The sequence below is a fragment of the Phalangium opilio genome, unplaced genomic scaffold (genome assembly GCF_054372755.1).
Source record: "Phalangium opilio isolate 3A_F unplaced genomic scaffold, DU_Popi_V2 ptg000009l_1, whole genome shotgun sequence".
Classification (NCBI taxonomy): domain Eukaryota; kingdom Metazoa; phylum Arthropoda; class Arachnida; order Opiliones; family Phalangiidae; genus Phalangium; species Phalangium opilio.
Window position 1 is genome coordinate 11168266 of NW_028324146.1, and position 27169 is coordinate 11195434.

At 42.1% G+C, this 27169-nt stretch overlaps 43 non-coding genes and 1 pseudogene across 43 annotated transcripts; all 44 read right to left on the minus strand.

The window, feature by feature from the left end:
* Positions 1–1149: 1149 nt before the first annotated feature.
* TRNAV-CAC (transfer RNA valine (anticodon CAC)) lies at positions 1150–1222 on the minus strand. Its single transcript has one exon. It is a non-coding gene; the product is annotated as a tRNA-Val (tRNA).
* Positions 1223–1287: 65 nt separating this feature from the next.
* TRNAA-CGC (transfer RNA alanine (anticodon CGC)) lies at positions 1288–1360 on the minus strand. The gene has a single exon. It is a non-coding gene; the product is annotated as a tRNA-Ala (tRNA).
* Positions 1361–2253: 893 nt separating this feature from the next.
* TRNAV-AAC (transfer RNA valine (anticodon AAC)) lies at positions 2254–2326 on the minus strand. Its single transcript has one exon. It is a non-coding gene; the product is annotated as a tRNA-Val (tRNA).
* A 203-nt stretch (positions 2327–2529) lies between these two features.
* Positions 2530–2602, minus strand: TRNAV-AAC (transfer RNA valine (anticodon AAC)). The gene has a single exon. It is a non-coding gene; the product is annotated as a tRNA-Val (tRNA).
* A 65-nt stretch (positions 2603–2667) lies between these two features.
* TRNAV-AAC (transfer RNA valine (anticodon AAC)) lies at positions 2668–2740 on the minus strand. Its single transcript has one exon. It is a non-coding gene; the product is annotated as a tRNA-Val (tRNA).
* Positions 2741–3080: 340 nt separating this feature from the next.
* Positions 3081–3153, minus strand: TRNAV-CAC (transfer RNA valine (anticodon CAC)). The gene has a single exon. It is a non-coding gene; the product is annotated as a tRNA-Val (tRNA).
* A 65-nt stretch (positions 3154–3218) lies between these two features.
* On the minus strand, positions 3219–3291 carry TRNAV-AAC (transfer RNA valine (anticodon AAC)). Its single transcript has one exon. It is a non-coding gene; the product is annotated as a tRNA-Val (tRNA).
* Positions 3292–3494: 203 nt separating this feature from the next.
* TRNAV-AAC (transfer RNA valine (anticodon AAC)) lies at positions 3495–3567 on the minus strand. The gene has a single exon. It is a non-coding gene; the product is annotated as a tRNA-Val (tRNA).
* Positions 3568–3632: 65 nt separating this feature from the next.
* Positions 3633–3705, minus strand: TRNAV-AAC (transfer RNA valine (anticodon AAC)). Its single transcript has one exon. It is a non-coding gene; the product is annotated as a tRNA-Val (tRNA).
* A 340-nt stretch (positions 3706–4045) lies between these two features.
* TRNAM-CAU (transfer RNA methionine (anticodon CAU)) lies at positions 4046–4118 on the minus strand. Its single transcript has one exon. It is a non-coding gene; the product is annotated as a tRNA-Met (tRNA).
* A 65-nt stretch (positions 4119–4183) lies between these two features.
* On the minus strand, positions 4184–4256 carry TRNAA-CGC (transfer RNA alanine (anticodon CGC)). Its single transcript has one exon. It is a non-coding gene; the product is annotated as a tRNA-Ala (tRNA).
* A 4067-nt stretch (positions 4257–8323) lies between these two features.
* TRNAG-ACC (transfer RNA glycine (anticodon ACC)) lies at positions 8324–8396 on the minus strand. The gene has a single exon. It is a non-coding gene; the product is annotated as a tRNA-Gly (tRNA).
* A 65-nt stretch (positions 8397–8461) lies between these two features.
* TRNAV-CAC (transfer RNA valine (anticodon CAC)) lies at positions 8462–8534 on the minus strand. The gene has a single exon. It is a non-coding gene; the product is annotated as a tRNA-Val (tRNA).
* A 65-nt stretch (positions 8535–8599) lies between these two features.
* Positions 8600–8672, minus strand: TRNAV-AAC (transfer RNA valine (anticodon AAC)). The gene has a single exon. It is a non-coding gene; the product is annotated as a tRNA-Val (tRNA).
* A 203-nt stretch (positions 8673–8875) lies between these two features.
* TRNAV-AAC (transfer RNA valine (anticodon AAC)) lies at positions 8876–8948 on the minus strand. The gene has a single exon. It is a non-coding gene; the product is annotated as a tRNA-Val (tRNA).
* Positions 8949–9289: 341 nt separating this feature from the next.
* Positions 9290–9362, minus strand: TRNAV-AAC (transfer RNA valine (anticodon AAC)). The gene has a single exon. It is a non-coding gene; the product is annotated as a tRNA-Val (tRNA).
* A 479-nt stretch (positions 9363–9841) lies between these two features.
* Positions 9842–9914, minus strand: TRNAG-ACC (transfer RNA glycine (anticodon ACC)). The gene has a single exon. It is a non-coding gene; the product is annotated as a tRNA-Gly (tRNA).
* A 65-nt stretch (positions 9915–9979) lies between these two features.
* TRNAV-CAC (transfer RNA valine (anticodon CAC)) lies at positions 9980–10052 on the minus strand. The gene has a single exon. It is a non-coding gene; the product is annotated as a tRNA-Val (tRNA).
* A 65-nt stretch (positions 10053–10117) lies between these two features.
* TRNAV-AAC (transfer RNA valine (anticodon AAC)) lies at positions 10118–10190 on the minus strand. Its single transcript has one exon. It is a non-coding gene; the product is annotated as a tRNA-Val (tRNA).
* A 203-nt stretch (positions 10191–10393) lies between these two features.
* On the minus strand, positions 10394–10466 carry TRNAV-AAC (transfer RNA valine (anticodon AAC)). The gene has a single exon. It is a non-coding gene; the product is annotated as a tRNA-Val (tRNA).
* A 1031-nt stretch (positions 10467–11497) lies between these two features.
* On the minus strand, positions 11498–11570 carry TRNAG-ACC (transfer RNA glycine (anticodon ACC)). The gene has a single exon. It is a non-coding gene; the product is annotated as a tRNA-Gly (tRNA).
* A 65-nt stretch (positions 11571–11635) lies between these two features.
* Positions 11636–11708, minus strand: TRNAV-CAC (transfer RNA valine (anticodon CAC)). Its single transcript has one exon. It is a non-coding gene; the product is annotated as a tRNA-Val (tRNA).
* Positions 11709–11773: 65 nt separating this feature from the next.
* Positions 11774–11846, minus strand: TRNAV-AAC (transfer RNA valine (anticodon AAC)). Its single transcript has one exon. It is a non-coding gene; the product is annotated as a tRNA-Val (tRNA).
* Positions 11847–12049: 203 nt separating this feature from the next.
* TRNAV-AAC (transfer RNA valine (anticodon AAC)) lies at positions 12050–12122 on the minus strand. The gene has a single exon. It is a non-coding gene; the product is annotated as a tRNA-Val (tRNA).
* Positions 12123–12463: 341 nt separating this feature from the next.
* Positions 12464–12536, minus strand: TRNAV-AAC (transfer RNA valine (anticodon AAC)). Its single transcript has one exon. It is a non-coding gene; the product is annotated as a tRNA-Val (tRNA).
* Positions 12537–13015: 479 nt separating this feature from the next.
* TRNAG-ACC (transfer RNA glycine (anticodon ACC)) lies at positions 13016–13088 on the minus strand. The gene has a single exon. It is a non-coding gene; the product is annotated as a tRNA-Gly (tRNA).
* Positions 13089–13153: 65 nt separating this feature from the next.
* On the minus strand, positions 13154–13226 carry TRNAV-CAC (transfer RNA valine (anticodon CAC)). Its single transcript has one exon. It is a non-coding gene; the product is annotated as a tRNA-Val (tRNA).
* A 65-nt stretch (positions 13227–13291) lies between these two features.
* Positions 13292–13364, minus strand: TRNAV-AAC (transfer RNA valine (anticodon AAC)). Its single transcript has one exon. It is a non-coding gene; the product is annotated as a tRNA-Val (tRNA).
* Positions 13365–13567: 203 nt separating this feature from the next.
* TRNAV-AAC (transfer RNA valine (anticodon AAC)) lies at positions 13568–13640 on the minus strand. The gene has a single exon. It is a non-coding gene; the product is annotated as a tRNA-Val (tRNA).
* A 65-nt stretch (positions 13641–13705) lies between these two features.
* On the minus strand, positions 13706–13778 carry TRNAV-AAC (transfer RNA valine (anticodon AAC)). The gene has a single exon. It is a non-coding gene; the product is annotated as a tRNA-Val (tRNA).
* A 203-nt stretch (positions 13779–13981) lies between these two features.
* On the minus strand, positions 13982–14054 carry TRNAV-AAC (transfer RNA valine (anticodon AAC)). Its single transcript has one exon. It is a non-coding gene; the product is annotated as a tRNA-Val (tRNA).
* A 479-nt stretch (positions 14055–14533) lies between these two features.
* On the minus strand, positions 14534–14606 carry TRNAG-ACC (transfer RNA glycine (anticodon ACC)). The gene has a single exon. It is a non-coding gene; the product is annotated as a tRNA-Gly (tRNA).
* Positions 14607–14671: 65 nt separating this feature from the next.
* On the minus strand, positions 14672–14744 carry TRNAV-CAC (transfer RNA valine (anticodon CAC)). The gene has a single exon. It is a non-coding gene; the product is annotated as a tRNA-Val (tRNA).
* A 65-nt stretch (positions 14745–14809) lies between these two features.
* Positions 14810–14882, minus strand: TRNAV-AAC (transfer RNA valine (anticodon AAC)). Its single transcript has one exon. It is a non-coding gene; the product is annotated as a tRNA-Val (tRNA).
* A 203-nt stretch (positions 14883–15085) lies between these two features.
* TRNAV-AAC (transfer RNA valine (anticodon AAC)) lies at positions 15086–15158 on the minus strand. The gene has a single exon. It is a non-coding gene; the product is annotated as a tRNA-Val (tRNA).
* Positions 15159–15223: 65 nt separating this feature from the next.
* Positions 15224–15296, minus strand: TRNAV-AAC (transfer RNA valine (anticodon AAC)). Its single transcript has one exon. It is a non-coding gene; the product is annotated as a tRNA-Val (tRNA).
* Positions 15297–16051: 755 nt separating this feature from the next.
* TRNAV-AAC (transfer RNA valine (anticodon AAC)) lies at positions 16052–16124 on the minus strand. The gene has a single exon. It is a non-coding gene; the product is annotated as a tRNA-Val (tRNA).
* A 65-nt stretch (positions 16125–16189) lies between these two features.
* Positions 16190–16262, minus strand: TRNAA-AGC (transfer RNA alanine (anticodon AGC)). Its single transcript has one exon. It is a non-coding gene; the product is annotated as a tRNA-Ala (tRNA).
* Positions 16263–16465: 203 nt separating this feature from the next.
* TRNAV-AAC (transfer RNA valine (anticodon AAC)) lies at positions 16466–16538 on the minus strand. The gene has a single exon. It is a non-coding gene; the product is annotated as a tRNA-Val (tRNA).
* A 65-nt stretch (positions 16539–16603) lies between these two features.
* On the minus strand, positions 16604–16676 carry TRNAA-CGC (transfer RNA alanine (anticodon CGC)). The gene has a single exon. It is a non-coding gene; the product is annotated as a tRNA-Ala (tRNA).
* A 1211-nt stretch (positions 16677–17887) lies between these two features.
* On the minus strand, positions 17888–18041 carry LOC149714313 (U2 spliceosomal RNA; annotated as a pseudogene).
* A 2200-nt stretch (positions 18042–20241) lies between these two features.
* On the minus strand, positions 20242–20431 carry LOC149714314 (U2 spliceosomal RNA). The gene has a single exon (XR_016373666.1). It is a non-coding gene; the product is annotated as a U2 spliceosomal RNA (small nuclear RNA).
* A 2207-nt stretch (positions 20432–22638) lies between these two features.
* Positions 22639–22828, minus strand: LOC149714315 (U2 spliceosomal RNA). The gene has a single exon (XR_016373671.1). It is a non-coding gene; the product is annotated as a U2 spliceosomal RNA (small nuclear RNA).
* A 2200-nt stretch (positions 22829–25028) lies between these two features.
* LOC149714316 (U2 spliceosomal RNA) lies at positions 25029–25218 on the minus strand. The gene has a single exon (XR_016373667.1). It is a non-coding gene; the product is annotated as a U2 spliceosomal RNA (small nuclear RNA).
* Between the last annotated feature and the right edge of the window lie 1951 nt (positions 25219–27169).

The following is a 27169-nucleotide window of genomic DNA, read 5'->3' on the forward strand; positions in this document are numbered from 1 at the left end:
AAAAGATCTAGCTCATTTTTATGCCCAATCATGATGGTCAAAACATAATTCTACCAGGGCTCGAACCTGGGACCTTCCTTGTGTTAGGCGGACGTTATAACCATTACACCATAAATACGTAGTAATTCTGAGTTTTTCAAGAGTACTAGCTTACTTTTATGCCCAATCACGATGGTAAAAGCATGTCTCTACCAGGTCTCGAACCTGCGACCTGCCACGCGTGAAGCGGACGTGACAACCACTAATCTATAGACAAGTAGTAATTCTGAGTTTTTCAAGAGATCTAGCTTATTTTTATGCCCAATCACGATGGTCAAAACATGTATTTACCATAGCTCGAACCTGGGACCTTCGGCGTGTTAGGCGGACGTTATAACCACTACACCATAGATACGTAGTAATTCCGAGTTTTCCAAAAGATCTAGCTCATTTTTATGCCCAATCACGATGGTCAAAACATGCATCTACCAGGACTCGAACCTGGAACTTTCCGCGTGTTAGGCGGACGTGATAACCACTACGCCATAGATACGTAGTTATTCTGAGTTTTTCAAGAGATCTAGCTTATTTTTATGCCCAATCACGATGGTCAAAACATGTATTTACCATAGCTCGAACCTGGGACCTTCCGCGTGTTAGGCGGACGTTATAACCACTACACCATAGATACGTAGTAATTCCGAGTTTTTCAAGAGATTTAGCTTATTTTTATGCCCAATCACGATGGTCGAAACACGTATCTACCAGGGCTCGAACCTGCGACCTTCCTTGTGTTAGGCGGACGTTATAACCACTACACCATAAATACGTAGTAATTCTGAGTTTTTCAAGAGATCTAGCTTATTTTTGTGCCCAATCACGATGGTCAAAGCATGCATCTACCAGGGGTCGAACCTGCGACCTTCCGCGTGTTAGGCGGACGTTATAACCACTACACCATAGATACGTAGTAATTCCGAGTTTTCCAAAAGATCTAGCTCATTTTTATGCCCAATCACGATGGTCAAAACATACATCTACCAGGGCTCGAACCGGCGACCTTCCTTGTGTTAGGCGGACGTGATAACCACTACTCCATAGACACGTAGTAATTATGAGTTTTTCAAGAGATCTAGCTTATTTTTATGCCCAATCACGATGGTCAAAACACGCATCTACCAGGGCTCGAACCTGGGACCTTCCGCGTGTGAAGCGGACGTGATAACCACTACACCATAGATACGTAGCCATTCTGAGTTTTTCAAGAGATCTAGCTTATTTTTATGCCCAATCACGATGGTCAAAACACGCATCTACCAGGGCTCGAACCTGGCACCTTCCGCGTGCGAAGCGGACGTGATAACCACTTCACCATAGATACATGATCACATTGAGATTTCCAAAAGATCTAGCTTACTTTTATGCCCAATCACGATGGTAAAAGCATGTCTCTACCAGGTCTCGAACCTGCAACCTGCCACGTGTGAAGCGGACGTGATAACCACTACTCTATAGACACGTAGTAATTCTGAGTTTTTCAAGAGATCTAGCTTAATTTTATGCCCAATCACGATGGTCAAAACATGTATTTACCATAGCTCGAACCTGGGACTTTCCGCGTGTTAGGCGGACGTTATAACCACTACACCATAGATACGTAGTAATTCCGAGTTTTCCAAAAGATCTAGCTCATTTTTATGCCCAATCACGATGGTCAAAACATGCATCTACCAGGGCTCGAACCTGGGACCTTCCGCGTGTTAGGCGGACGTTATAAGCACTACACCATAGATACGTAGTAATTCCGAGTTTTCCAAAAGATCTAGCTCATTTTTATGCCCAATCACGATGGTCAAAACATGCATCTACCAGGGCTCGAACCTGGGACCTACCGCGTGTTAGGCGGACATGATAACCACTACACCATAGATACGTAGTTGTTCTGAGTTTTTCAAGAGATCTAGCTTATTTTTATGCCCAATCACGATGGTCGAAACATGTATCTACCAGGGCTCGAACCTGCGACCTACCTTGTGTTAGGCGGTCGTTATAACCACTACACCATAAATACGTAGTAATTCTGAGTTTTCCAAGAGATCTATCTTATTTTTGTGCCCAATCACGATGGTCAAAGCATGCATCTACCAGGGGTCGAACCTGCGACCTTCCGCGTGTTAGGCGGACGTGATAGCCACTACACCATAGATACGTAGTTATTCTGAGTTTTTCAAGAGATCTAGCTTATTTTTATGCCCAATCACGATGGTCAAAACATGCATCTACCAGGGCTCGAACCTGGGACCTTCCACGTGTTAGGCGGACGTGATAACCACTACACCATAGATACAGAGTTGTTCTGAGTTTTTCAAGAGATCTAGCTTATTTTTATGCCCAATCACGATGGTCGAAACACATATCTACCAGGGCTCGAACCTACGACCTTCCTTGTGTTAGGCGGACGATATAACCACTACACCATAAATACGTAGTAATTCTGAGTTTTTCAAGAGATCTAGCTTATTTTTGTGCCCAATCACGATGGTCAAAGCATGCATCTACCAGGGGTCGAACCTGGGACCTTCCGCGTGTTAGGCGGACGTGATAACCACTACACCATAGATACGTAGTCATTCTGAGTTTTTCAAGAGATCTAGCTTATTTTTATGCCCAATCACGATGGTCGAAACATGTATCTACCAGGGCTCGAACCTGGCACCTTCCGCGTGTTAGGCGGACGTGATAACCACTACACCATAGAAACGTAGTCATTCTGAGTTTTTCAAGAGATCTAGCTTATTTTTATGCCCAATCACGATGGTCAAAACATGTATCTACCTGGGCTCGAACCTGGGGCCTTCCGCTTGTGAAGCGGACGTGATAATCACTACACCATATATACTTGATCACACTGAGTTTTCCAAAAGATCTAGCTTACTTTTATGCCAATCACGATGGTAAAAGTAAGAATCTACCAGGTCTCGAACCTGCGACCTGCCACGTGTGAAGCGGACGTGATAACCACTACTCCATAGACACGTAGTAATTATGAGTTTTTCAAGAGATCTAGCTTATTTTTATGCCCAATCACGATGGTCAAAACACGCATCTACCAGGGCTCGAACCTGGGACCTTCCGCGTGTGAGGCGGACGTGATAACCACTACACCATAGATACGTAGCCATTCTGAGTTTTTCAAGAGATCTTGCTTATTTTTATGCCCAATCACGATGGTCAAAACACGCATCTACCAGGGCTCGAACCTGGCACCTTCCGCGTGTTAGGCGGACGTGATAACCACTACACCATAGATACAGAGTTGTTCTGAGTTTTTCAAGAGATCTAGCTTATTTTTATGCCCAATCACGATGGTCGAAACACATATCTACCAGGGCTCGAACCTACGACCTTCCTTGTGTTAGGCGGACGATATAACCACTACACCATAAATACGTAGTAATTCTGAGTTTTTCAAGAGATCTAGCTTATTTTTGTGCCCAATCACGATGGTCAAAGCATGCATCTACCAGGGGTCGAACCTGGGACCTTCCGCGTGTTAGGCGGACGTGATAACCACTACACCATAGATACGTAGTCATTCTGAGTTTTTCAAGAGATCTAGCTTATTTTTATGCCCAATCACGATGGTCGAAACATGTATCTACCAGGGCTCGAACCTGGCACCTTCCGCGTGTTAGGCGGACGTGATAACCACTACACCATAGAAACGTAGTCATTCTGAGTTTTTCAAGAGATCTAGCTTATTTTTATGCCCAATCACGATGGTCAAAACATGTATCTACCTGGGCTCGAACCTGGGGCCTTCCGCTTGTGAAGCGGACGTGATAATCACTACACCATATATACTTGATCACACTGAGTTTTCCAAAAGATCTAGCTTACTTTTATGCCAATCACGATGGTAAAAGTAAGAATCTACCAGGTCTCGAACCTGCGACCTGCCACGTGTGAAGCGGACGTGATAACCACTACTCCATAGACACGTAGTAATTATGAGTTTTTCAAGAGATCTAGCTTATTTTTATGCCCAATCACGATGGTCAAAACACGCATCTACCAGGGCTCGAACCTGGGACCTTCCGCGTATGAGGCGGACGTGATAACCACTACACCATAGATACGTAGCCATTCTGAGTTTTTCAAGAGATCTTGCTTATTTTTATGCCCAATCACGATGGTCAAAACACGCATCTACCAGGGCTCGAACCTGGCACCTTCCGCGTGCGAAGCGGACGTGATAACCACTTCACCATAGATACATGATCACATTGAGATTTCCAAAAGATCTAGCTTACTTTTATGCCCAATCACGATGGTAAAAGCATGTCTCTACCAGGTCTCGAACCTGCAACCTGCCACGTGTGAAGCGGACGTGATAACCACTACTCTATAGACACGTAGTAATTCTGAGTTTTTCAAGAGATCTAGCTTATTTTTATGCCCAATCACGATGGTCAAAACATGTATTTACCATAGCTCGAACCTGGGACCTTCCGCGTGTTAGGCGGACGTTATAACCTCTGCACCATAGATACGTAGTAATTCCGAGTTTTCCAAAAGATCTAGCTCATTTTTATGCCCAATCACGATGGTCAAAACATGCATCTACCAGGGCTCGAACCTGGGACCTACCGCGTGTTAGGCGGACATGATAACCACTACACCATAGATACGTAGTTGTTCTGAGTTTTTCAAGAGATCTAGCTTATTTTTATGCCCAATCACGATGGTCGAAACATGTATCTACCAGGGCTCGAACCTGCGACCTACCTTGTGTTAGGCGGTCGTTATAACCACTACACCATAAATACGTAGTAATTCTGAGTTTTCCAAGAGATCTATCTTATTTTTGTGCCCAATCACGATGGTCAAAGCATGCATCTACCAGTGGTCGAACCTGGGACCTTCCGCGTGTTAGGCGGACGTGATAACCACTACACCATAGATACGATGTCATTCTGAGTTTTTCAAGAGATCTAGCTCATTTTTATGCCCAATCACGATGGTCAAAACACGCATCTACCAGGGCTCGAACCTGGCTCCTTCCGCGTGCGAAGCGGACGTGATAAGCACTTCACCATAGATACATGATCACATTGAGTTTTCCAAAAGATCTAGCTTACTTTTTTGCCCAATCACGATGGTAAAAGCATGTCTCTACCAGGTCTCGAACCTGCGACCTGCCACGTGTGAAGCGGACGTGACAACCACTAATCTATAGACAAGTAGTAATTCTGAGTTTTTCAAGAGATCTTGCTTATTTTTATGCCCAATCACGATGGTCAAAACATGTATTTACCATAGCTCGAACCTGGGACCTTCGGCGTGTTAGGCGGACGTTATAACCACTACACCATAGATACGTAGTAATTCCGAGTTTTCCAAAAGATCTAGCTCATTTTTATGCCCAATCACGATGGTCAAAACATGCATCTACCAGGACTCGAACCTGGAACTTTCCGCGTGTTAGGCGGACGTGATAACCACTACGCCATAGATACGTAGTTATTCTGAGTTTTTCAAGAGATCTAGCTTATTTTTATGCCCAATCACGATGGTCAAAACATGTATTTACCATAGCTCGAACCTGGGACCTTCCGCGTGTTAGGCGGACGTTATAACCACTACACCATAGATACGTAGTAATTCCGAGTTTTTCAAGAGATCTAGCTTATTTTTATGCCCAATCACGATGGTCGAAACACGTATCTACCAGGGCTCGAACCTGCGACCTTCCTTGTGTTAGGCGGACGTTATAACCACTACACCATAAATACGTAGTAATTCTGAGTTTTTCAAGAGATCTAGCTTATTTTTGTGCCCAATCACGATGGTCAAAGCATGCATCTACCAGGGGTCGAACCTGCGACCTTCCGCGTGTTAGGCGGACGTTATAACCACTACACCATAGATACGTAGTAATTCCGAGTTTTCCAAAAGATCTAGCTCATTTTTATGCCCAATCACGATGGTCAAAACATACATCTACCAGGGCTCGAACCGGCGACCTTCCTTGTGTTAGGCGGACGTTATAACCATTACACCATAAATACGTAGTAATTCTGAGTTTTTCAAGAGATCCAGCTTATTTTTGTGCCCAATCACGATGGTCAAAGCATGCATCTACCAGGGCTCGAACCTGGGACCTTCCGCGTGTTAGGCGGACGTTATAACCACTACACCATAGATACGTAGTGATTCCGAGTTTTTCAAGAAATCTAGCTTATTTTTATGCCCAATCACGATGGTCAAAACACGCATCTACCAGGGCTCGAACCTGGCTCCTTCCGCGTGTGAAGCGGACTTGATAACCACTTCACCATAGATACATGATCACATTGAGTTTTCCAAAAGATCTAGCTTACTTTTATGCCCAATCACGATGGTAAAAGCATGTCTCTACCAGGTCTCGAACCTGCGACCTGCCACGTTTGAAGCGGACGTGACAATCACTAATCTATAGACAAGTAGTAATTCTGAGTTTTTCAAGAGATCTAGCTTATTTTTATGCCCAATCACGATGGTCAAAACATGTATTTACCATAGCTCGAACCTGGGACCTTCGGCGTGTTAGGCGGACGTTATAACCACTACACCATAGATACGTAGTAATTCCGAGTTTTCCAAAAGATCTAGCTCATTTTTATGCCCAATCACGATGGTCAAAACATGCATCTACCAGGACTCTAACCTGGAACTTTCCGCGTGTTAGGCGGACGTGATAACCACTACGCCATAGATACGTAGTTATTCTGAGTTTTTCAAGAGATCTAGCTTATTTTTATGCCCAATCACGATGGTCAAAACATGTATTTACCATAGCTCGAACCTGGGACCTTCCGCGTGTTAGGCGGACGTTATAACCACTACACCATAGATACGTAGTAATTCCGAGTTTTTCAAGAGATCTAGCTTATTTTTATGCCCAATCACGATGGTCGAAACACGTATCTACCAGGGCTCGAACCTGCGACCTTCCTTGTGTTAGGCGGACGTTATAACCACTATACCATAAATACGTAGTAATTCTGAGTTTTTCAAGAGATCTAGCTTATTTTTGTGCCCAATCACGATGGTCAAAGCATGCATCTACCAGGGGTCGAACCTGCGACCTTCCGCGTGTTAGGCGGACGTTATAACCACTACACCATAGATACGTAGTAATTCCGAGTTTTCCAAAAGATCTAGCTCATTTTTATGCCCAATCACGATGGTCAAAACATACATCTACCAGGGCTCGAACCGGCGACCTTCCTTGTGTTAGGCGGACGTTATAACCATTACACCATAAATACGTAGTAATTCTGAGTTTTTCAAGAGATCCAGCTTATTTTTGTGCCCAATCACGATGGTCAAAGCATGCATCTACCACGGCTCGAACCTGGGACCTTCCGCGTGTTAGGCGGACGTTATAACCACTACACCATAGATACGTAGTGATTCCGAGTTTTTCAAGAGATCTAGCTTATTTTTATGCCCAATCACGATGGTCAAAACACGCATCTACCAGGGCTCGAACCTGGCTCCTTCCGCGTGCGAAGCGGACTTGATAACCACTTCACCATAGATACATGATCACATTGAGTTTTCCAAAAGATCTAGCTTACTTTTATGCCCAATCACGATGGTAAAAGCATGTCTCTACCAGGTCTCGAACCTGCGACCTGCCACGTTTGAAGCGGACGTGACAACCACTACACCATAGATACGTAGTCATTCCGAGTTTTTCAAGAGATCAAGCTTATTTTTATGCCCAATCACGATGGTCGAAACACGTATCTACCAGGGCTCGAACCTGCGACTTTCCTTGTGTTAGGCGGACGTTATAACCACTACACCATAAATACGTAGTAATTCTGAGTTTTTCAAGAGATCTAGCTTATTTTTGTGCCCAATCACGATGGTCAAAGCATTCATCTACCAGGGGTCAAACCTGCGACCTTCCTTGTGTTAGGCGGACGTTATAACCACTACACCATAAATACGTAGTAATTTTGAGTTTTTCAAGAGATCTAGCTTATTTTTGTGCCCAATCACGATGGTCAAAGCATGCATCTACCAGGGGTCGAACCTGCGACCTTCCGCGTGTTAGGCGGACGTTATAACCACTACACCATAGATACGTAGTAATTCCGAGTTTTCCAAAAGATCTAGCTCATTTATATGCCCAATCACGATGGTCAAAACATACATCTACCAGGGCTCGAACCTGCGACCTTCCTTGTGTTAGGCGGACGTTATAACCATTACACCATAAATACGTAGTAATTCTGAGTTTTTCAAGAGATCTAGCTTATTTTTGTGCCCAATCACGATGGTCAAAGCATGCATCTACCAGGGCTCGAACCTGGGACCTTCCGCGTGGTAGGCGGACGTGATAACCACTACACCATAGATACGTAGTCATTCCGAGTTTTTCAAGAGATCTAGCTCATTTTTATGCCCAATCACGATGGTCAAAACACGCATCTACCAGGGCTCGAACCTGGCACCTTCCGCGTGTGAAGCGGACGTGATAACCACTTCACCATAGGTACATGATCACATTGAGTTTTTCAAAAGATCTAGCTTACTTTTATTCCCAATCACGATGGTCAAAACTTGTATCTACCAGGACTTGAACCTGGGACCTTCCGCGTGTTAGGCGGACGTTATAACCACTACACCATAGATACGTAGTAATTCCGAGTTTTCCAAAAGATCTAGCTCACTTTTATGCCCAATCACGATGGTCAAAACATACATGTACCAGGGCTCGAACCTGCGACCTTCCTTGTGTTAGGCGGACGTTATAACCAATACACCATAAATACGTTGTAATTCTGAGTTTTTCAAGAGATCTAGCTGATTTTTGTGCCCTATCACGATGGTCAAAGCATGCATCTACCAGGGCTCGAACCTGGGACCTTCCGCGTGTTAGGCGGACGTGATAACCACTACACCATAAATACGTAGTATTTCTGAGTTTTTCAAGAGATCTAGCTCATTTTTATGCCCAATCACGATGGTCAAAACACGCATCTACCAGGGCTCGAACCTGGGACCTTCCGCGTGTTAGGCGGACGTGATAACCAATACACCATAGATACGTAGTCATTCTGAGTTTTTCAAGAGATCTAGCTTATTTTTATGCCCAATCACGATGGTCGAAACATGTATCTACCAGGGCTCGAACCTGCGACCTTCCTTGTGTTAAGCGGACGTTATAACCACTACACCATAAATACGTAGTAATTCTGAGTTTTTCAAGTGATCTAGCTTATTTTTGTGCCCAATCACGATGGTCAAAGCATGCATCTACCAGGGCTCGAACCTGGGACCTTCCGCATGTTAAGCGGACGTGATAACCACTACACCATAGATACGTAGTCATTCCGAGTTTTTCAAGAGATCAAGCTTATTTTTATGCCCAATCACGATGGCCGAAATATGTATCCACCAGGGCTCGAACCTGCGACCTTCCTTGTGTTAGGCGGACGTTATAACCACTACACCATAAATACGTAGTAATTTTGAGTTTTTCAAGAGATCTAGCTTATTTTTGTGCCCAATCACGATGGTCAAAGCATGCATCTACCAGGGGTCGAACCTGCGACCTTCCGCGTGTTAGGCGGACGTTATAACCACTACACCATAGATACGTAGTAATTCCGAGTTTTCCAAAAGATCTAGCTCATTTATATGCCCAATCACGATGGTCAAAACATACATCTACCAGGGCTCGAACCTGCGACCTTCCTTGTGTTAGGCGGACGTTATAACCATTACACCATAAATACGTAGTAATTCTGAGTTTTTCAAGAGATCTAGCTTATTTTTGTGCCCAATCACGATGGTCAAAGCATGAATCTACCAGGGCTCGAACCTGGCACCTTCCGCGTGGTAGGCGGACGTGATAACCACTACACCATAGATACGTAGTCATTCCGAGTTTTTCAAGAGATCTAGCTCATTTTTATGCCCAATCACGATGGTCAAAACACGCATCTACCAGGGCTCGAACCTGGCACCTTCCGCGTGTGAAGCGGACGTGATAACCACTTCACCATAGGTACATGATCACATTCAGTTTTTCAAAAGATCTGGCTTACTTTTATGCCCAATCACGATGGTCAAAACTTGTATCTACCAGGACTTGAACCTGGGACCTTCCGCGTGTTAGGCGGACGTTATAACCACTACACCATAGATACGTAGTAATTCCGAGTTTTCCAAAAGATCTAGCTCACTTTTATGCCCAATCACGATGGTCAAAACATACATCTACCAGGGCTCGAACCTGCGACCTTCCTTGTGTTAGGCGGACGTTATAACCAATACACCATAAATACGTTGTAATTCTGAGTTTTTCAAGAGATCTAGCTGATTTTTGTGCCCTATCACGATGGTCAAAGCATGCATCTACCAGGGCTCGAACCTGGGACCTTCCGCGTGTTAGGCGGACGTGATAACCACTACACCATAAATACGTAGTATTTCTGAGTTTTTCAAGAGATCTAGCTAATTTTTATGCCCAATCACGATGGTCAAAACACGCATCTACCAGGGCTCGAACCTGGGACCTTCCGCGTGTTAGGCGGACGTTATAACCACTACACCATAGATACGTAGTGATTCCGAGTTTTTCAAGAGATCTAGCTTATTTTTATGCCCAATCACGATGGTCAAAACACGCATCTACCAGGGCTCGAACCTGGCTCCTTCCGCGTGCGAAGCGGACTTGATAACCACTTCACCATAGATACATGATCACATTGAGTTTTCCAAAAGATCTAGCTTACTTTTATGCCCAATCACGATGGTAAAAGCATGTCTCTACCAGGTCTCGAACCTGCGACCTGCCACGTTTGAAGCGGACGTGACAACCACTACACCATAGATACGTAGTCATTCCGAGTTTTTCAAGAGATCAAGCTTATTTTTATGCCCAATCACGATGGTCGAAACACGTATCTACCAGGGCTCGAACCTGCGACTTTCCTTGTGTTAGGCGGACGTTATAACCACTACACCATAAATACGTAGTAATTCTGAGTTTTTCAAGAGATCTAGCTTATTTTTGTGCCCAATCACGATGGTCAAAGCATTCATCTACCAGGGGTCGAACCTGCGACCTTCCTTGTGTTAGGCGGACGTTATAACCACTACACCATAAATACGTAGTAATTTTGAGTTTTTCAAGAGATCTAGCTTATTTTTGTGCCCAATCACGATGGTCAAAGCATGCATCTACCAGGGGTCGAACCTGCGACCTTCCGCGTGTTAGGCGGACGTTATAACCACTACACCATAGATACGTAGTAATTCCGAGTTTTCCAAAAGATCTAGCTCATTTATATGCCCAATCACGATGGTCAAAACATACATCTACCAGGGCTCGAACCTGCGACCTTCCTTGTGTTAGGCGGACGTTATAACCATTACACCATAAATACGTAGTAATTCTGAGTTTTTCAAGAGATCTAGCTTATTTTTGTGCCCAATCACGATGGTCAAAGCATGCATCTACCAGGGCTCGAACCTGGGACCTTCCGCGTGGTAGGCGGACGTGATAACCACTACACCATAGATACGTAGTCATTCCGAGTTTTTCAAGAGATCTAGCTCATTTTTATGCCCAATCACGATGGTCAAAACACGCATCTACCAGGGCTCGAACCTGGCACCTTCCGCGTGTGAAGCGGACGTGATAACCACTTCACCATAGGTACATGATCACATTGAGTTTTTCAAAAGATCTAGCTTACTTTTATTCCCAATCACGATGGTCAAAACTTGTATCTACCAGGACTTGAACCTGGGACCTTCCGCGTGTTAGGCGGACGTTATAACCACTACACCATAGATACGTAGTAATTCCGAGTTTTCCAAAAGATCTAGCTCACTTTTATGCCCAATCACGATGGTCAAAACATACATGTACCAGGGCTCGAACCTGCGACCTTCCTTGTGTTAGGCGGACGTTATAACCAATACACCATAAATACGTTGTAATTCTGAGTTTTTCAAGAGATCTAGCTGATTTTTGTGCCCTATCACGATGGTCAAAGCATGCATCTACCAGGGCTCGAACCTGGGACCTTCCGCGTGTTAGGCGGACGTGATAACCACTACACCATAAATACGTAGTATTTCTGAGTTTTTCAAGAGATCTAGCTCATTTTTATGCCCAATCACGATGGTCAAAACACGCATCTACCAGGGCTCGAACCTGGGACCTTCCGCGTGTTAGGCGGACGTGATAACCAATACACCATAGATACGTAGTCATTCTGAGTTTTTCAAGAGATCTAGCTTATTTTTATGCCCAATCACGATGGTCGAAACATGTATCTACCAGGGCTCGAACCTGCGACCTTCCTTGTGTTAAGCGGACGTTATAACCACTACACCATAAATACGTAGTAATTCTGAGTTTTTCAAGTGATCTAGCTTATTTTTGTGCCCAATCACGATGGTCAAAGCATGCATCTACCAGGGCTCGAACCTGGGACCTTCCGCATGTTAAGCGGACGTGATAACCACTACACCATAGATACGTAGTCATTCCGAGTTTTTCAAGAGATCAAGCTTATTTTTATGCCCAATCACGATGGCCGAAATATGTATCCACCAGGGCTCGAACCTGCGACCTTCCTTTTGTTAGGCGGACGTTATAACCACTACACCATAAATACGTAGTAATTTTGAGTTTTTCAAGAGATCTAGCTTATTTTTGTGCCCAATCACGATGGTCAAAGCATGCATCTACCAGGGGTCGAACCTGCGACCTTCCGCGTGTTAGGCGGACGTTATAACCACTACACCATAGATACGTAGTAATTCCGAGTTTTCCAAAAGATCTAGCTCATTTATATGCCCAATCACGATGGTCAAAACATACATCTACCAGGGCTCGAACCTGCGACCTTCCTTGTGTTAGGCGGACGTTATAACCATTACACCATAAATACGTAGTAATTCTGAGTTTTTCAAGAGATCTAGCTTATTTTTGTGCCCAATCACGATGGTCAAAGCATGAATCTACCAGGGCTCGAACCTGGCACCTTCCGCGTGGTAGGCGGACGTGATAACCACTACACCATAGATACGTAGTCATTCCGAGTTTTTCAAGAGATCTAGCTCATTTTTATGCCCAATCACGATGGTCAAAACACGCATCTACCAGGGCTCGAACCTGGCACCTTCCGCGTGTGAAGCGGACGTGATAACCACTTCACCATAGGTACATGATCACATTGAGTTTTTCAAAAGATCTGGCTTACTTTTATGCCCAATCACGATGGTCAAAACTTGTATCTACCAGGACTTGAACCTGGGACCTTCCGCGTGTTAGGCGGACGTTATAACCACTACACCATAGATACGTAGTAATTCCGAGTTTTCCAAAAGATCTAGCTCACTTTTATGCCCAATCACGATGGTCAAAACATACATCTACCAGGGCTCGAACCTGCGACCTTCCTTGTGTTAGGCGGACGTTATAACCAATACACCATAAATACGTTGTAATTCTGAGTTTTTCAAGAGATCTAGCTGATTTTTGTGCCCTATCACGATGGTCAAAGCATGCATCTACCAGGGCTCGAACCTGGGACCTTCCGCGTGTTAGGCGGACGTGATAACCACTACACCATAAATACGTAGTATTTCTGAGTTTTTCAAGAGATCTAGCTAATTTTTATGCCCAATCACGATGGTCAAAACACGCATCTACCAGGGCTCGAACCTGGGACCTTCCGCGTGTTAGGCGGACGTGATAACCACTACACCATAGATACGTAGTCATTCTGAGTTTTTCAAGAGATCTAGCTTTTTTTTATGCCCAATCACGATGGTCGAAACATGTATCTACCAGGGCTCGAACCTGCGACCTTCCTTGTGTTAAGCGGACGTTATAACCACTACACCATAAATACGTAGTAATTCTGAGTTTTTCAAGTGATCTAGCTTATTTTTGTGCCCAATCACGATGGTCAAAGCATGCATCTACCAGGGCTCGAACCTGGGACCTTCCGCATGTTAAGCGGACGTGATAACCACTACACCATAGATACGTAGTCATTCCGAGTTTTTCAAGAGATCAAGCTTATTTTTATGCCCAATCACGATGGCCGAAATATGTATCCACCAGGGCTCGAACCTGCGACCTTCCTTGTGTTAGGCGGACGTTATAACCACTACACCATAAATACGTAGTAATTTTGAGTTTTTCAAGAGATCTAGCTTATTTTTGTGCCCAATCACGATGGTCAAAGCATGCATCTACCAGGGGTCGAACCTGCGACCTTCCGCGTGTTAGGCGGACGTTATAACCACTACACCATAGATACGTAGTAATTCCGAGTTTTCCAAAAGATCTAGCTCATTTATATGCCCAATCACGATGGTCAAAACATACATCTACCAGGGCTCGAACCTGCGACCTTCCTTGTGTTAGGCGGACGTTATAACCATTACACCATAAATACGTAGTAATTCTGAGTTTTTCAAGAGATCTAGCTTATTTTTGTGCCCAATCACGATGGTCAAAGCATGCATCTACCAGGGCTCGAACCTGGCACCTTCCGCGTGGTAGGCGGACGTGATAACCACTACACCATAGATACGTAGTCATTCCGAGTTTTTCAAGAGATCTAGCTCATTTTTATGCCCAATCACGATGGTCAAAACACGCATCTACCAGGGCTCGAACCTGGCACCTTCCGCGTGTGAAGCGGACGTGATAACCACTTCACCATAGGTACATGATCACATTGAGTTTTTCAAAAGATCTAGCTTACTTTTATGCCCAATCACGATGGTCAAAACTTGTATCTACCAGGACTTGAACCTGGGACCTTCCGCGTGTTAGGCGGACGTTATAACCACTACACCATAGATACGTAGTAATTCCGAGTTTTCCAAAAGATCTAGCTCATTTTTATGCCCAATCACGATGGTCAAAACATACATCTACCAGGGCTCGAACCTGCGACCTTCCTTGTGTTAGGCGGACGTTATAACCAATACACCATAAATACGTTGTAATTCTGAGTTTTTCAAGAGATCTAGCTGATTTTTGTGCCCTATCACGATGGTCAAAGCATGCATCTACCAGGGCTCGAACCTGGGACCTTCCGCGTGTTAGGCGGACGTGATAACCACTACACCATAAATACGTAGTAATTCCGAGTTTTTCAAGAGATCTAGCTCATTTTTATGCCCAATCACGATGGTCAAAACACGCATCTACCAGGGCTCGAACCTGGGACCTTCCGCGTGTTAGGCGGACGTGATAACCACTACACCATAGATACGTAGTCATTCTGAGTTTTTCAAGAGATCTAGCTTATTTTTATGCCCAATCACGATGGTCGAAACATGTATCTACCAGGGCTCGAACCTGCGACCTTCCTTGTGTTAAGCGGACGTTATAACCACTACACCATAAATACGTAGTAATTCTGAGTTTTTCAAGTGATCTAGCTTATTTTTGTGCCCAATCACGATGGTCAAAGCATGCATCTACCAGGGGTCGAACCTGGGACCTTCCGCGTGTTAGGCGGACGTGATAGCCACTTCACCATAGATACATGATCACATTGAGTTTTCCAAAAGATCTAGCTTACTTTTATGCCCAATCACGATGGTAAAAGCATGTCTCTACCAGGTCTCGAACCTGCGACCTGCCACGTGTGAAGCGGACGTGACAACCACTACTCTATAGACACGTAGTAATTCTGAGTTTTTCAAGAGATCTAGCTTATTTTTATGCCCAATAACGATGGTCAAAACATATATTTACCATAGTTTGAACCTGGGACCTTCCGCGTGTTAGGCGGACGTTATAACCACTACACCATAGATACGTAGGAATTCCGAGTTTTCCAAAAGATCTAGCTCATTTTTATGCCCAATCACGATGGTCAAAACATACATCTACCAGGGCTCGAACCTGCGACCTTCCTTGTGTTAGGCGGACGTTATAACCAATACACCATAAATACGTTGTAATTCTGAGTTTTTCAAGAGATCTAGCTGATTTTTGTGCCCTATCACGATGGTCAAAGCATGCATCTACCAGGGCTCGAACCTGGGACCTTCCGCGTGTTAGGCGGACGTGATAACCACTACACCATAAATACGTAGTAATTCCGAGTTTTCCAAAAGATCTAGCTCATTTTTATGCCCAATCACGATGGTCAAAACATGCATCTACCAGGGCTCGAACCTGGGACCTTCCGCGTGCTGGGCGGACGTGATAACCACTACACCATAGATACGTAGTCATTCTGAGTTTTTCAAGAGATCTAGCTTATTTTTATGCCCAATCACGATGGTCGAAACATGTATCTACCAGAGCTCGAACCTGCGACCTACCTTGTGTTAGGCGGACGTTATAACCACTACAACTTAAATACGTAGTAATTCAGAGTTTTTCAAGAGATCTAGCTTATTTTTGTGCCCAATCACGATGGTCAAAGCATGCATCTACCAGGGGTCGAACCTGGGACCTTCCGCGTGTTAGGCGGACGTGATAACCACTACACCATAGATACGTAGTCATTCTGAGTTTTTCAAGAGATCTAGCTTATTTTTATGCCCAATCACGATGGTCAAAACACGCATCTACCAGGGCTCGAACCTGGCTCCTTCCGCGTGCGAAGCGGACGTGATAACCACTTCACCATAGATACATGGTCACATTGAGTTTTCCAAAAGATCTAGCTTACTTTTATGCCCAATCACGATGGTAAAAGCATGTCTCTACCAGGTCTCGAACCTGCGACCTGCCACGTGTGAAGCGGACGTGACAACCACTACTCTATAGACACGTAGAAATTCTGAGTTTTTCAAGAGATCTAGCTTAGTTTTATGCCCAATCACGATGGTCAAAACATGCATCTACCAGGGCTCGAACCTGGGACCTTCCGCGTGTTAGGCGGACGTGATAACCACTACACCATAGTTACGTAGTCATTCTGAGTTTTTCAAGAGATCTAGCTTATTTTTATGCCCAATCACGATGGTCGAAACATGTATCTACCAGGGCTCGAACCTGCGACCTTCCTTGTGTTAGGCGGACGTTATAACCACTACACCATAAATACGTAGTAATTCTGAGTTTTTCAAGAGATCTAGCTTATTTTTGTGCCCAATCACGATGGTCAAAGCATGCATCTACCAGAGGTCGAACCTGCGACCTTCCGCGTGTTAGGCGGACGTTATAACCACTACACCATAGATACGTAGTAAATCCGAGTTTTCCAAAAGATCTAGCTTACTTTTATGCCCAATCACGATGGTCAAAACATGTATTTACCATAGCTCGAACCTGGGACCTTCCGCGTGTTAGGCGGACTTCAGATCCTTAAAACATCCCGGGCACCGCCGGGTTTCTTGGCTAATGCAGATTTAATAGGAAACATATTTTTGTTTATATCTTAGTTACGCTTAATATAGTGTCGTTATTTTATCCTGGGAGAACTACCTAATCCAAACAGTAAAAAACTTATTTTGTCACAGGCTGGATTCGAGCCTGTGCAAAAACCTGGAGCTGATCTACTGCAAATCGCTTACTGGCCACTTTAAATTAAATATGTTTATTTGTATCAATGGCAAATAGAGATAAAATGGAGTGAGATAGTATGGACATATGTCAGCAAAGAGGGTACAAAGAGGCTACCCTCTTTGCTTGGCTGGAGTGTTCTCGCTTAGGAAGTCTTTCTCTGCACTCTTATTGGTTGAAATGCGGTGAACCGGATATAAAGAGTGAACTATAACCTGAGGATAAAGCAGTACAGCGAGAACTCCCACAATGCCTTGCCCAAGCAGTTAGCTTCAACTCCTAATCTCTTTGATGTTAGCTGCTTCGGAATAAGCGTGTTTAATTTTGATTTAATTAGAGAGGGGGTGAGCCGATCCTGAATGTAAGCCCGTTAAACTTCGCCCAGTTCCAAAAAGCGAGTTAATATCGAAGGGTCCCAATGGAACCCGATCAGATATTAAGCTGATCAGAACAGATACTACACATTATCTTAGCTAAAAGGCCGAGAAGCGATACTAATTGCACGGTTAATTAAGCTTAAATATTTCATTAATTAACGCTAATTAATTAATTAAATTAAGAACCTAATTACTCGAAATTATACAAAAAAAGCTATTTACTGGATGAAAAATTGCTCTAAAATAGTCTATGCACTGCGGACAGAAGTACCACATACCCAATCTTAATTATTTATCAACCCTATATTGATTAATTTAATCATATTACATCAATTAGTTTTAATTGCTGCCTTAGTGGACACATTTCCTTGAACATCTGTGTTCGGCAGAGTAAACATCTTTACAGGCGCTCATTGAAAACCACTGGGATTTCAAAACCCTATAGGATGGCTAGATTTATCTTGATTTCCCAATACACCATTTTCAAAAGTCTGGAAGTAAAATAGAGTCTGATGTGTTGAGTACCTTGTTTTCTTACGCGGACAACAAATTAATTAAGATAAGTCTTCTTACAATACGTAACAAATTTTGACTGGTGATATTTAAGCCCTATTTAACGTCTTTGCGTCCACATAAATATTCAATGTTCCGTCTAAACTCTATATATAAGCAGACGACACTGCGATCGACTTCGCCCCATTTTGAAAACAGTAGACCTATTTGATATCGTCGGATTAATCAACTTTTGTTGGGTAATGCATAAAGGGTATCGAGGAAGTGGGCTTATGAAGGAATAAAAGGCTTGTCAATAAGTGTATCGAGGCTTCTCTGCACGCGCTCTGCCATATTTCGAAGTTGGGTAATCTGCAGCTGGTAACCAATGGCAACCGAAGCGACCGGTTCGGAAGGTCCTTGAAAACAGCTTTCAGCTCTCTTTCTCTATTTGTTAACCCCGAATCAGCCTTTTCGTTCGGCCTTCCTTGGTTCTCAGGACTGTTATTGTTTGAAAATTTAATGATTCCATTAGGGCTTATCTCTCCCTTAAGTAACTATAGTTTTTTTGATTTCATTTCCAAGAAGAATTCGTCATCCCGCCCACAGTTCATCACATTTAATCACAGATTTATCAACTTGTAATCTTATTTCAGATTGTTTTTTCTTCATGACCTACACAGTTGCAATTGGTTACAGAATATGAATGGTCAAGCTGTATCAAGGACAGCCATAAGTTCATAAGATATGTTCCATAATAAGTTTTCAAACTCCTGGTTACAAACTGGAGTTTGACATGAAGTGATTGAAGTAGGTCATAGATTGGAGGTAAAGCAACATACGCCTGATGAGGCGCTGTCAAAGGCTTAGCAATTCAGACTAAATAGGAAGATGGAAGTCCTGCAAAATTAACCACCGAATGTAGGACTTCAATACTCGCTTCCGTCGTTCTCGAACTAGCTCGAGCTGTAAGTCTGTAGCACTACGAAGTATGGGTAGTCTCATACTTTTGGAACATATCTTATTAACTTATGATATCAGTAACACTAGGGAAATCAAGTTCATTAGAAGTAGTTTGGTTCAGTTCTTCACAAGGGTTGGGACTTGTGCTAACACCTAGCCATTAAGCCTATTAAGAACTTCTTGTTGTATACCTGTAACCTTTATAATTAACTTCTAATTGAGCATCGTTTAATTAAAATTGATAGTTGCAATATAACTGGTTAAAAAGAAATGCCTTCAAGGAGATGTTTTATTTGAGTGGGCATCTACATAGACTTCAGATCCTTAAAACATCCCGGGCAACGCCGGGTTTCTTGGCTAATGCAGATTTAATAGGAAACACATTTTTGTTTATATCTTAGTTACGCTTAATATAGTGTTGTTATTTTATCTTGGGAGAACTACCTAATCCAAACAGTAAAAAACTAATTTTGTCACAGGCTGGATTCGAGCCTGTGCAAAAACCTGGAGCTGATCTACTGCAAATCGCTTACTGGCCACTTTAAATTAAATATGTTTATTTGTATCAATGGCAAATAGAGATAAAATGGAGTGAGATAGTATGGACATATGTCAGCAAAGAGGGTACAAAGAGGCTACCCTCTTTGCTTGGCTGGAGTGTTCTCGCTTTGGAAGTCTTTCTCTGCACTCTTATTGGTTGAAATGCGGTGAACCGGATATAAAGAGTGAACTATAACCTGAGGATAAAGCAGTACAGCGAGAACTCCCACAATGCCTTGCCCAAGCAGTTAGCTTCAACTCCTAATCTCTTTGATGTTAGCTGCTTCAGAATAAGCGTGTTTAATTTTGATTTAATTAGAGATGGGGTGAGCCGATCCTGAATGTAATGCAATATCAGGTCGACTCGTGGCGAAGTCGGGCAAGCCCGTTAAACTTCGCCCAGTTCCAAAAAGCGAGTTAATATCGAAGGGTCCCAATGGAACCCGATCAGATATTAAGCTGATCAGAACAGATACTACACATGATCTTAGCCAAAAGGCCGAGAAGCGATACTAATTGCACGGTTAATTAAGCTTAAATATTTCATTAATTAACGCTAATTAATTAATTAAATTAAGAACCTAATTACTCGAAATTATACAAAAAAAGCTATTTACTGGATGAAAAATTGCTCTAAAATAGTCTATGCACTGCGGACAGAAGTACCACATACCCAATCTTAATTATTTATCAACCCTATATTGATTAATTTAATCATATTACATCAATTAGTTTTAATTGCTTCCTTAGTGGACACATTTCCTTGAACATCTGTGTTCGGCAGAGTAAACATCTTTACAGGCGCTCATTGAAAACCACTGGGATTTCAAAACCCTATAGGATGGCTAGATTTATCTTGATTTCCCAATACACCATTTTCAAAAGTCTGGAAGTAAAATAGAGTCTGATGTGTTGAGTACCTTGTTTTCTTACGCGGACAACAAATTAATTAAGATAAGTCTTCTTACAATACGTAACAAATTTTGACTGGTGACATTTAAGCCCTATTTAAACGTCTTTGCGTCCACATAAATATTCAATGTTCCGTCTAAACTCTATATATAAGCAGACGACACTGCGATCGACTTCGCCCCATTTTGAAAACAGTAGACCTATTTGATATCGTCGGATTAATCAACTTTTGTTGGGTAATGCATAAAGGGTATCGAGGAAGTGGGCTTATGAAGGAATAAAAGGCTTGTCAATAAGTGTATCGAGGCTTCTCTGCACGCGCTCTGCCATATTTCGAAGTTGGGTAATCTGCAGCTGGTAACCAATGGCAACCGAAGCGACCGGTTCGGAAGGTCCTTGAAAACAGCTTTCAGCTCTCTTTCTCTATTTGTTAACCCCGAATCAGCCTTTTCGTTCGGCCTTCCTTGGTTCTCAGGACTGTTATTGTTTGAAAATTTAATGATTCCATTAGGGCGTATCTCTCCCTTAAGTAACTATAGTTTTTTTGATTTCATTTCCAAGAAGAATTCGTCATCCCGCCCACAGTTCATCACATTTAATCACAGATTTATCAACTTGTAATCTTATTTCAGATTGTTTTTTCTTCATGACCTACACAGTTGCAATTGGTTACAGAATATGAATGGTCAAGCTGTATCAAGGACAGCCATAAGTTCATAAGATATGTTCCATAATAAGTTTTCAAACTCCTGGTTACAAACTGGAGTTTGACATGAAGTGATTGAAGTAGGTCATAGATTGGAGGTAAAGCAACATACGCCTGATGAGGCGCTGTCAAAGGCATAGCAATTCAGACTAAATAGGAAGATGGAAGTCCTGCAAAATTAACCACCGAATGTAGGACTTCAATACTCGCTTCCGTCGTTCTCGAACTAGCTCGAGCTGTAACTGTAAGTCTGTAGCACTACGAAGTATGGGTAGTCTCATACTTTTGGAACATATCTTATTAACTTATGATATCAGTAACACTAGGGAAATCAAGTTCATTAGAAGTAGTTTGGTTCAGTTCTTCACAAGGGTTGGGACTTGTGCTAACACCTAGCCATTAAGCCTATTAAGAACTTCTTGTTGTATACCTGTAACCTTTATAATTAACTTCTAATTGAGCATCGTTTAATTAAAATTGATAGTTGCAATATAACTGGTTAAAAAGAAATGCCTTCAAGGAGATGTTTTATTTGAGTGGGCATCTACATAGACTTCAGATCCTTAAAACATCCCGGGCAACGCCGGGTTTCTTGGCTAATGCAGATTTAATAGGAAACACATTTTTGTTTATATCTTAGTTACGCTTAATATAGTGTTGTTATTTTATCTTGGGAGAACTACCTAATCCAAACAGTAAAAAACTAATTTTGTCACAGGCTGGATTCGAGCCTGTGCAAAAACCTGGAGCTGATCTACTGCAAATCGCTTACTGGCCACTTTAAATTAAATATGTTTATTTGTATCAATGGCAAATAGAGATAAAATGGAGTGAGATAGTATGGACATATGTCAGCAAAGAGGGTACAAAGAGGCTACCCTCTTTGCTTGGCTGGAGTGTTCTCGCTTTGGAAGTCTTTCTCTGCACTCTTATTGGTTGAAATGCGGTGAACCGGATATAAAGAGTGAACTATAACCTGAGGATAAAGCAGTACAGCGACAACTCCCACAATGCCTTGCCCAAGCAGATAGCTTCAACTCCTAATCTCTTTGATGTTAGCTGCTTCAGAATAAGCGTGTTTAATTTTGATTTAATTAGAGAGGGGGTGAGCCGATCCTGAATGTAATGCAATATCAGGTCGACTCGTGGCGAAGTCGGGCAAGCCCGTTAAACTTCGCCCAGTTCCAAAAAGCGAGTTAATATCGAAGGGTCCCAATGGAACCCGATCAGATATTAAGCTGATCAGAACAGATACTACACATGATCTTAGCCAAAAGGCCGAGAAGCGATACTAATTGCACGGTTAATTAAGCTTAAATATTTCATTAATTAACGCTAATTAATTAATTAAATTAAGAACCTAATTACTCGAAATTATACAAAAAAAGCTATTTACTGGATGAAAAATTGCTCTAAAATAGTCTATGCACTGCGGACAGAAGTACCACATACCCAATCTTAATTATTTATCAACCCTATATTGATTAATTTAATCATATTACATCAATTAGTTTTAATTGCTGCCTTAGTGGACACATTTCCTTGAACATCTGTGTTCGGCAGAGTAAACATCTTTACAGGCGCTCATTGAAAACCACTGGGATTTCAAAACCCTATAGGATGGCTAGATTTATCTTGATTTCCCAATACACCATTTTCAAAAGTCTGGAAGTAAAATAGAGTCTGATGTGTTGAGTACCTTGTTTTCTTACGCGGACAACAAATTAATTAAGATAAGTCTTCTTACAATACGTAACAAATTTTGACTGGTGACATTTAAGCCCTATTTAACGTCTTTGCGTCCACATAAATATTCAATGTTCCGTCTAAACTCTATATATAAGCAGACGACACTGCGATCGACTTCGCCCCATTTTGAAAACAGTAGACCTATTTGATATCGTCGGATTAATCAACTTTTGTTGGGTAATGCATAAAGGGTATCGAGGAAGTGGGCTTATGAAGGAATAAAAGGCTTGTCAATAAGTGTATCGAGGCTTCTCTGCACGCGCTCTGCCATATTTCGAAGTTGGGTAATCTGCAGCTGGTAACCAATGGCAACCGAAGCGACCGGTTCGGAAGGTCCTTGAAAACAGCTTTCAGCTCTCTTTCTCTATTTGTTAACCCCGAATCAGCCTTTTCGTTCGGCCTTCCTTGGTTCTCAGGACTGTTATTGTTTGAAAATTTAATGATTCCATTAGGGCTTATCTCTCCCTTAAGTAACTATAGTTTTTTTGATTTCATTTCCAAGAAGAATTCGTCATCCCGCCCACAGTTCATCACATTTAATCACAGATTTATCAACTTGTAATCTTATTTCAGATTGTTTTTTCTTCATGACCTACACAGTTGCAATTGGTTACAGAATATGAATGGTCAAGCTGTATCAAGAACAGCCATAAGTTCATAAGATATGCTCCATAATAAGTTTTGAAGCTCCTGGTTACAAACTGGAGTTTGACATGAAGTGATTGAAGTAGGTCATAGATTGGAGGTAAAGCAACATACGCCTGATGAGGCGCTGTCAAAGGCTTAGCAATTCAGACTAAATAGGAAGATGGAAGTCCTGCAAAATTAACCACCGAATGTAGGACTTCAATACTCGCTTCCGTCGTTCTCGAACTAGCTCGAGCTGTAAGTCTGTAGCACTACGAAGTATGGGTAGTCTCATACTTTTGGAACATATCTTAGTAACTTATGATATCAGTAACACTAGGGAAATCAAGTTCATTAGAAGTAGTTTGGTTCAGTTCTTCACAAGGGTTGGGACTTGTGCTAACACCTAGCCATTAAGCCTATTAAGAACTTCTTGTTGTATACCTGTAACCTTTATAATTAACTTCTAATTGAGCATCGTTTAATTAAAATTGATAGTTGCAATATAACTGGTTAAAAAGAAATGCCTTCAAGGAGATGTTTTATTTGAGTGGGCATCTACATAGACTTCAGATCCTTAAAACATCCCGGGCAACGCCGGGTTTCTTGGCTAATGCAGATTTAATAGGAAACACATTTTTGTTTATTTCTTAGTTACGCTTAATATAGTGTTGTTATTTTATCTTGGGAGAACTACCTAATCCAAACAGTAAAAAACTAATTTTGTCACAGGCTGGATTCGAGCCTGTGCAAAAACCTGGAGCTGATCTACTGCAAATCGCTTACTGGCCACTTTAAATTAAATATGTTTATTTGTATCAATGGCAAATAGAGATAAAATGGAGTGAGATAGTATGGACATATGTCAGCAAAGAGGGTACAAAGAGGCTACCCTCTTTGCTTGGCTGGAGTGTTCTCGCTTTGGAAGTCTTTCTCTGCACTCTTATTGGTTGAAATGCGGTGAACCGGATATAAAGAGTGAACTACAACCTGAGGATAAAGCAGTACAGCGAGAACTCCCACAATGCCTTGCCCAAGCAGTTAGCTTCAACTCCTAATCTCTTTGATGTTAGCTGCTTCAGAATAAGCGTGTTTAATTTTGATTTAATTAGAGATGGGGTGAGCCGATCCTGAATGTAATGCAATATCAGGTCGACTCGTGGCGAAGTCGGGCAAGCCCGTTAAACTTCGCCCAGTTCCAAAAAGCGAGTTAATATCGAAGGGTCCCAATGGAACCCGATCAGATATTAAGCTGATCAGAACAGATACTACACATGATCTTAGCCAAAAGGCCGAGAAGCGATACTAATTGCACGGTTAATTAAGCTTAAATATTTCATTAATTAACGCTAATTAATTAATTAAATTAAGAACCTAATTACTCGAAATTATACAAAAAAAGCTATTTACTGGATGAAAAATTGCTCTAAAATAGTCTATGCACTGCGGACAGAAGTACCACATACCCAATCTTAATTATTTATCAACCCTATATTGATTAATTTAATCATATTACATCAATTAGTTTTAATTGCTTCCTTAGTGGACACATTTCCTTGAACATCTGTGTTCGGCAGAGTAAACATCTTTACAGGCGCTCATTGAAAACCACTGGGATTTCAAAACCCTATAGGATGGCTAGATTTATCTTGATTTCCCAATACACCATTTTCAAAAGTCTGGAAGTAAAATAGAGTCTGATGTGTTGAGTACCTTGTTTTCTTACGCGGACAACAAATTAATTAAGATAAGTCTTCTTACAATACGTAACAAATTTTGACTGGTGACATTTAAGCCCTATTTAACGTCTTTGCGTCCACATAAATATTCAATGTTCCGTCTAAACTCTATATATAAGCAGACGACACTGCGATCGACTTCGCCCCATTTTGAAAACAGTAGACCTATTTGATATCGTCGGATTAATCAACTTTTGTTGGGTAATGCATAAAGGGTATCGAGGAAGTGGGCTTATGAAGGAATAAAAGGCTTGTCAATAAGTGTATCGAGGCTTCTCTGCACGCGCTCTGCCATATTTCGAAGTTGGGTAATCTGCAGCTGGTAACCAATGGCAACCGAAGCGACCGGTTCGGAAGGTCCTTGAAAACAGCTTTCAGCTCTCTTTCTCTATTTGTTAACCCCGAATCAGCCTTTTCGTTCGGCCTTCCTTGGTTCTCAGGACTGTTATTGTTTGAAAATTTAATGATTCCATTAGGGCGTATCTCTCCCTTAAGTAACTATAGTTTTTTTGATTTCATTTCCAAGAAGAATTCGTCATCCCGCCCACAGTTCATCACATTTAATCACAGATTTATCAACTTGTAATCTTATTTCAGATTGTTTTTTCTTCATGACCTACACAGTTGCAATTGGTTACAGAATATGAATGGTCAAGCTGTATCAAGGACAGCCATAAGTTCATAAGATATGTTCCATAATAAGTTTTCAAACTCCTGGTTACAAACTGGAGTTTGACATGAAGTGATTGAAGTAGGTCATAGATTGGAGGTAAAGCAACATACGCCTGATGAGGCGCTGTCAAAGGCTTAGCAATTCAGACTAAATAGGAAGATGGAAGTCCTGCAAAATTAACCACCGAATGTAGGACTTCAATACTCGCTTCCGTCGTTCTCGAACTAGCTCGAGCTGTAACTGTAAGTCTGTAGCACTACGAAGTATGGGTAGTCTCATACTTTTGGAACATATCTTATTAACTTATGATATCAGTAACACTAGGGAAATCAAGTTCATTAGAAGTAGTTTGGTTCAGTTCTTCACAAGGGTTGGGACTTGTGCTAACACCTAGGCATTAAGCCTATTAAGAACTTCTTGTTGTATACCTGTAACCTTTATAATTAACTTCTAATTGAGCATCGTTTAATTAAAATTGATAGTTGCAATATAACTGGTTAAAAAGAAATGCCTTCAAGGAGATGTTTTATTTGAGTGGGCATCTACATAGACTTCAGATCCTTAAAACATCCCGGGCAACGCCGGGTTTCTTGGCTAATGCAGATTTAATAGGAAACACATTTTTGTTTATATCTTAGTTACGCTTAATATAGTGTTGTTATTTTATCTTGGGAGAACTACCTAATCCAAACAGTAAAAAACTAATTTTGTCACAGGCTGGATTCGAGCCTGTGCAAAAACCTGGAGCTGATCTACTGCAAATCGCTTACTGGCCACTTTAAATTAAATATGTTTATTTGTATCAATGGCAAATAGAGATAAAATGGAGTGAGATAGTATGGA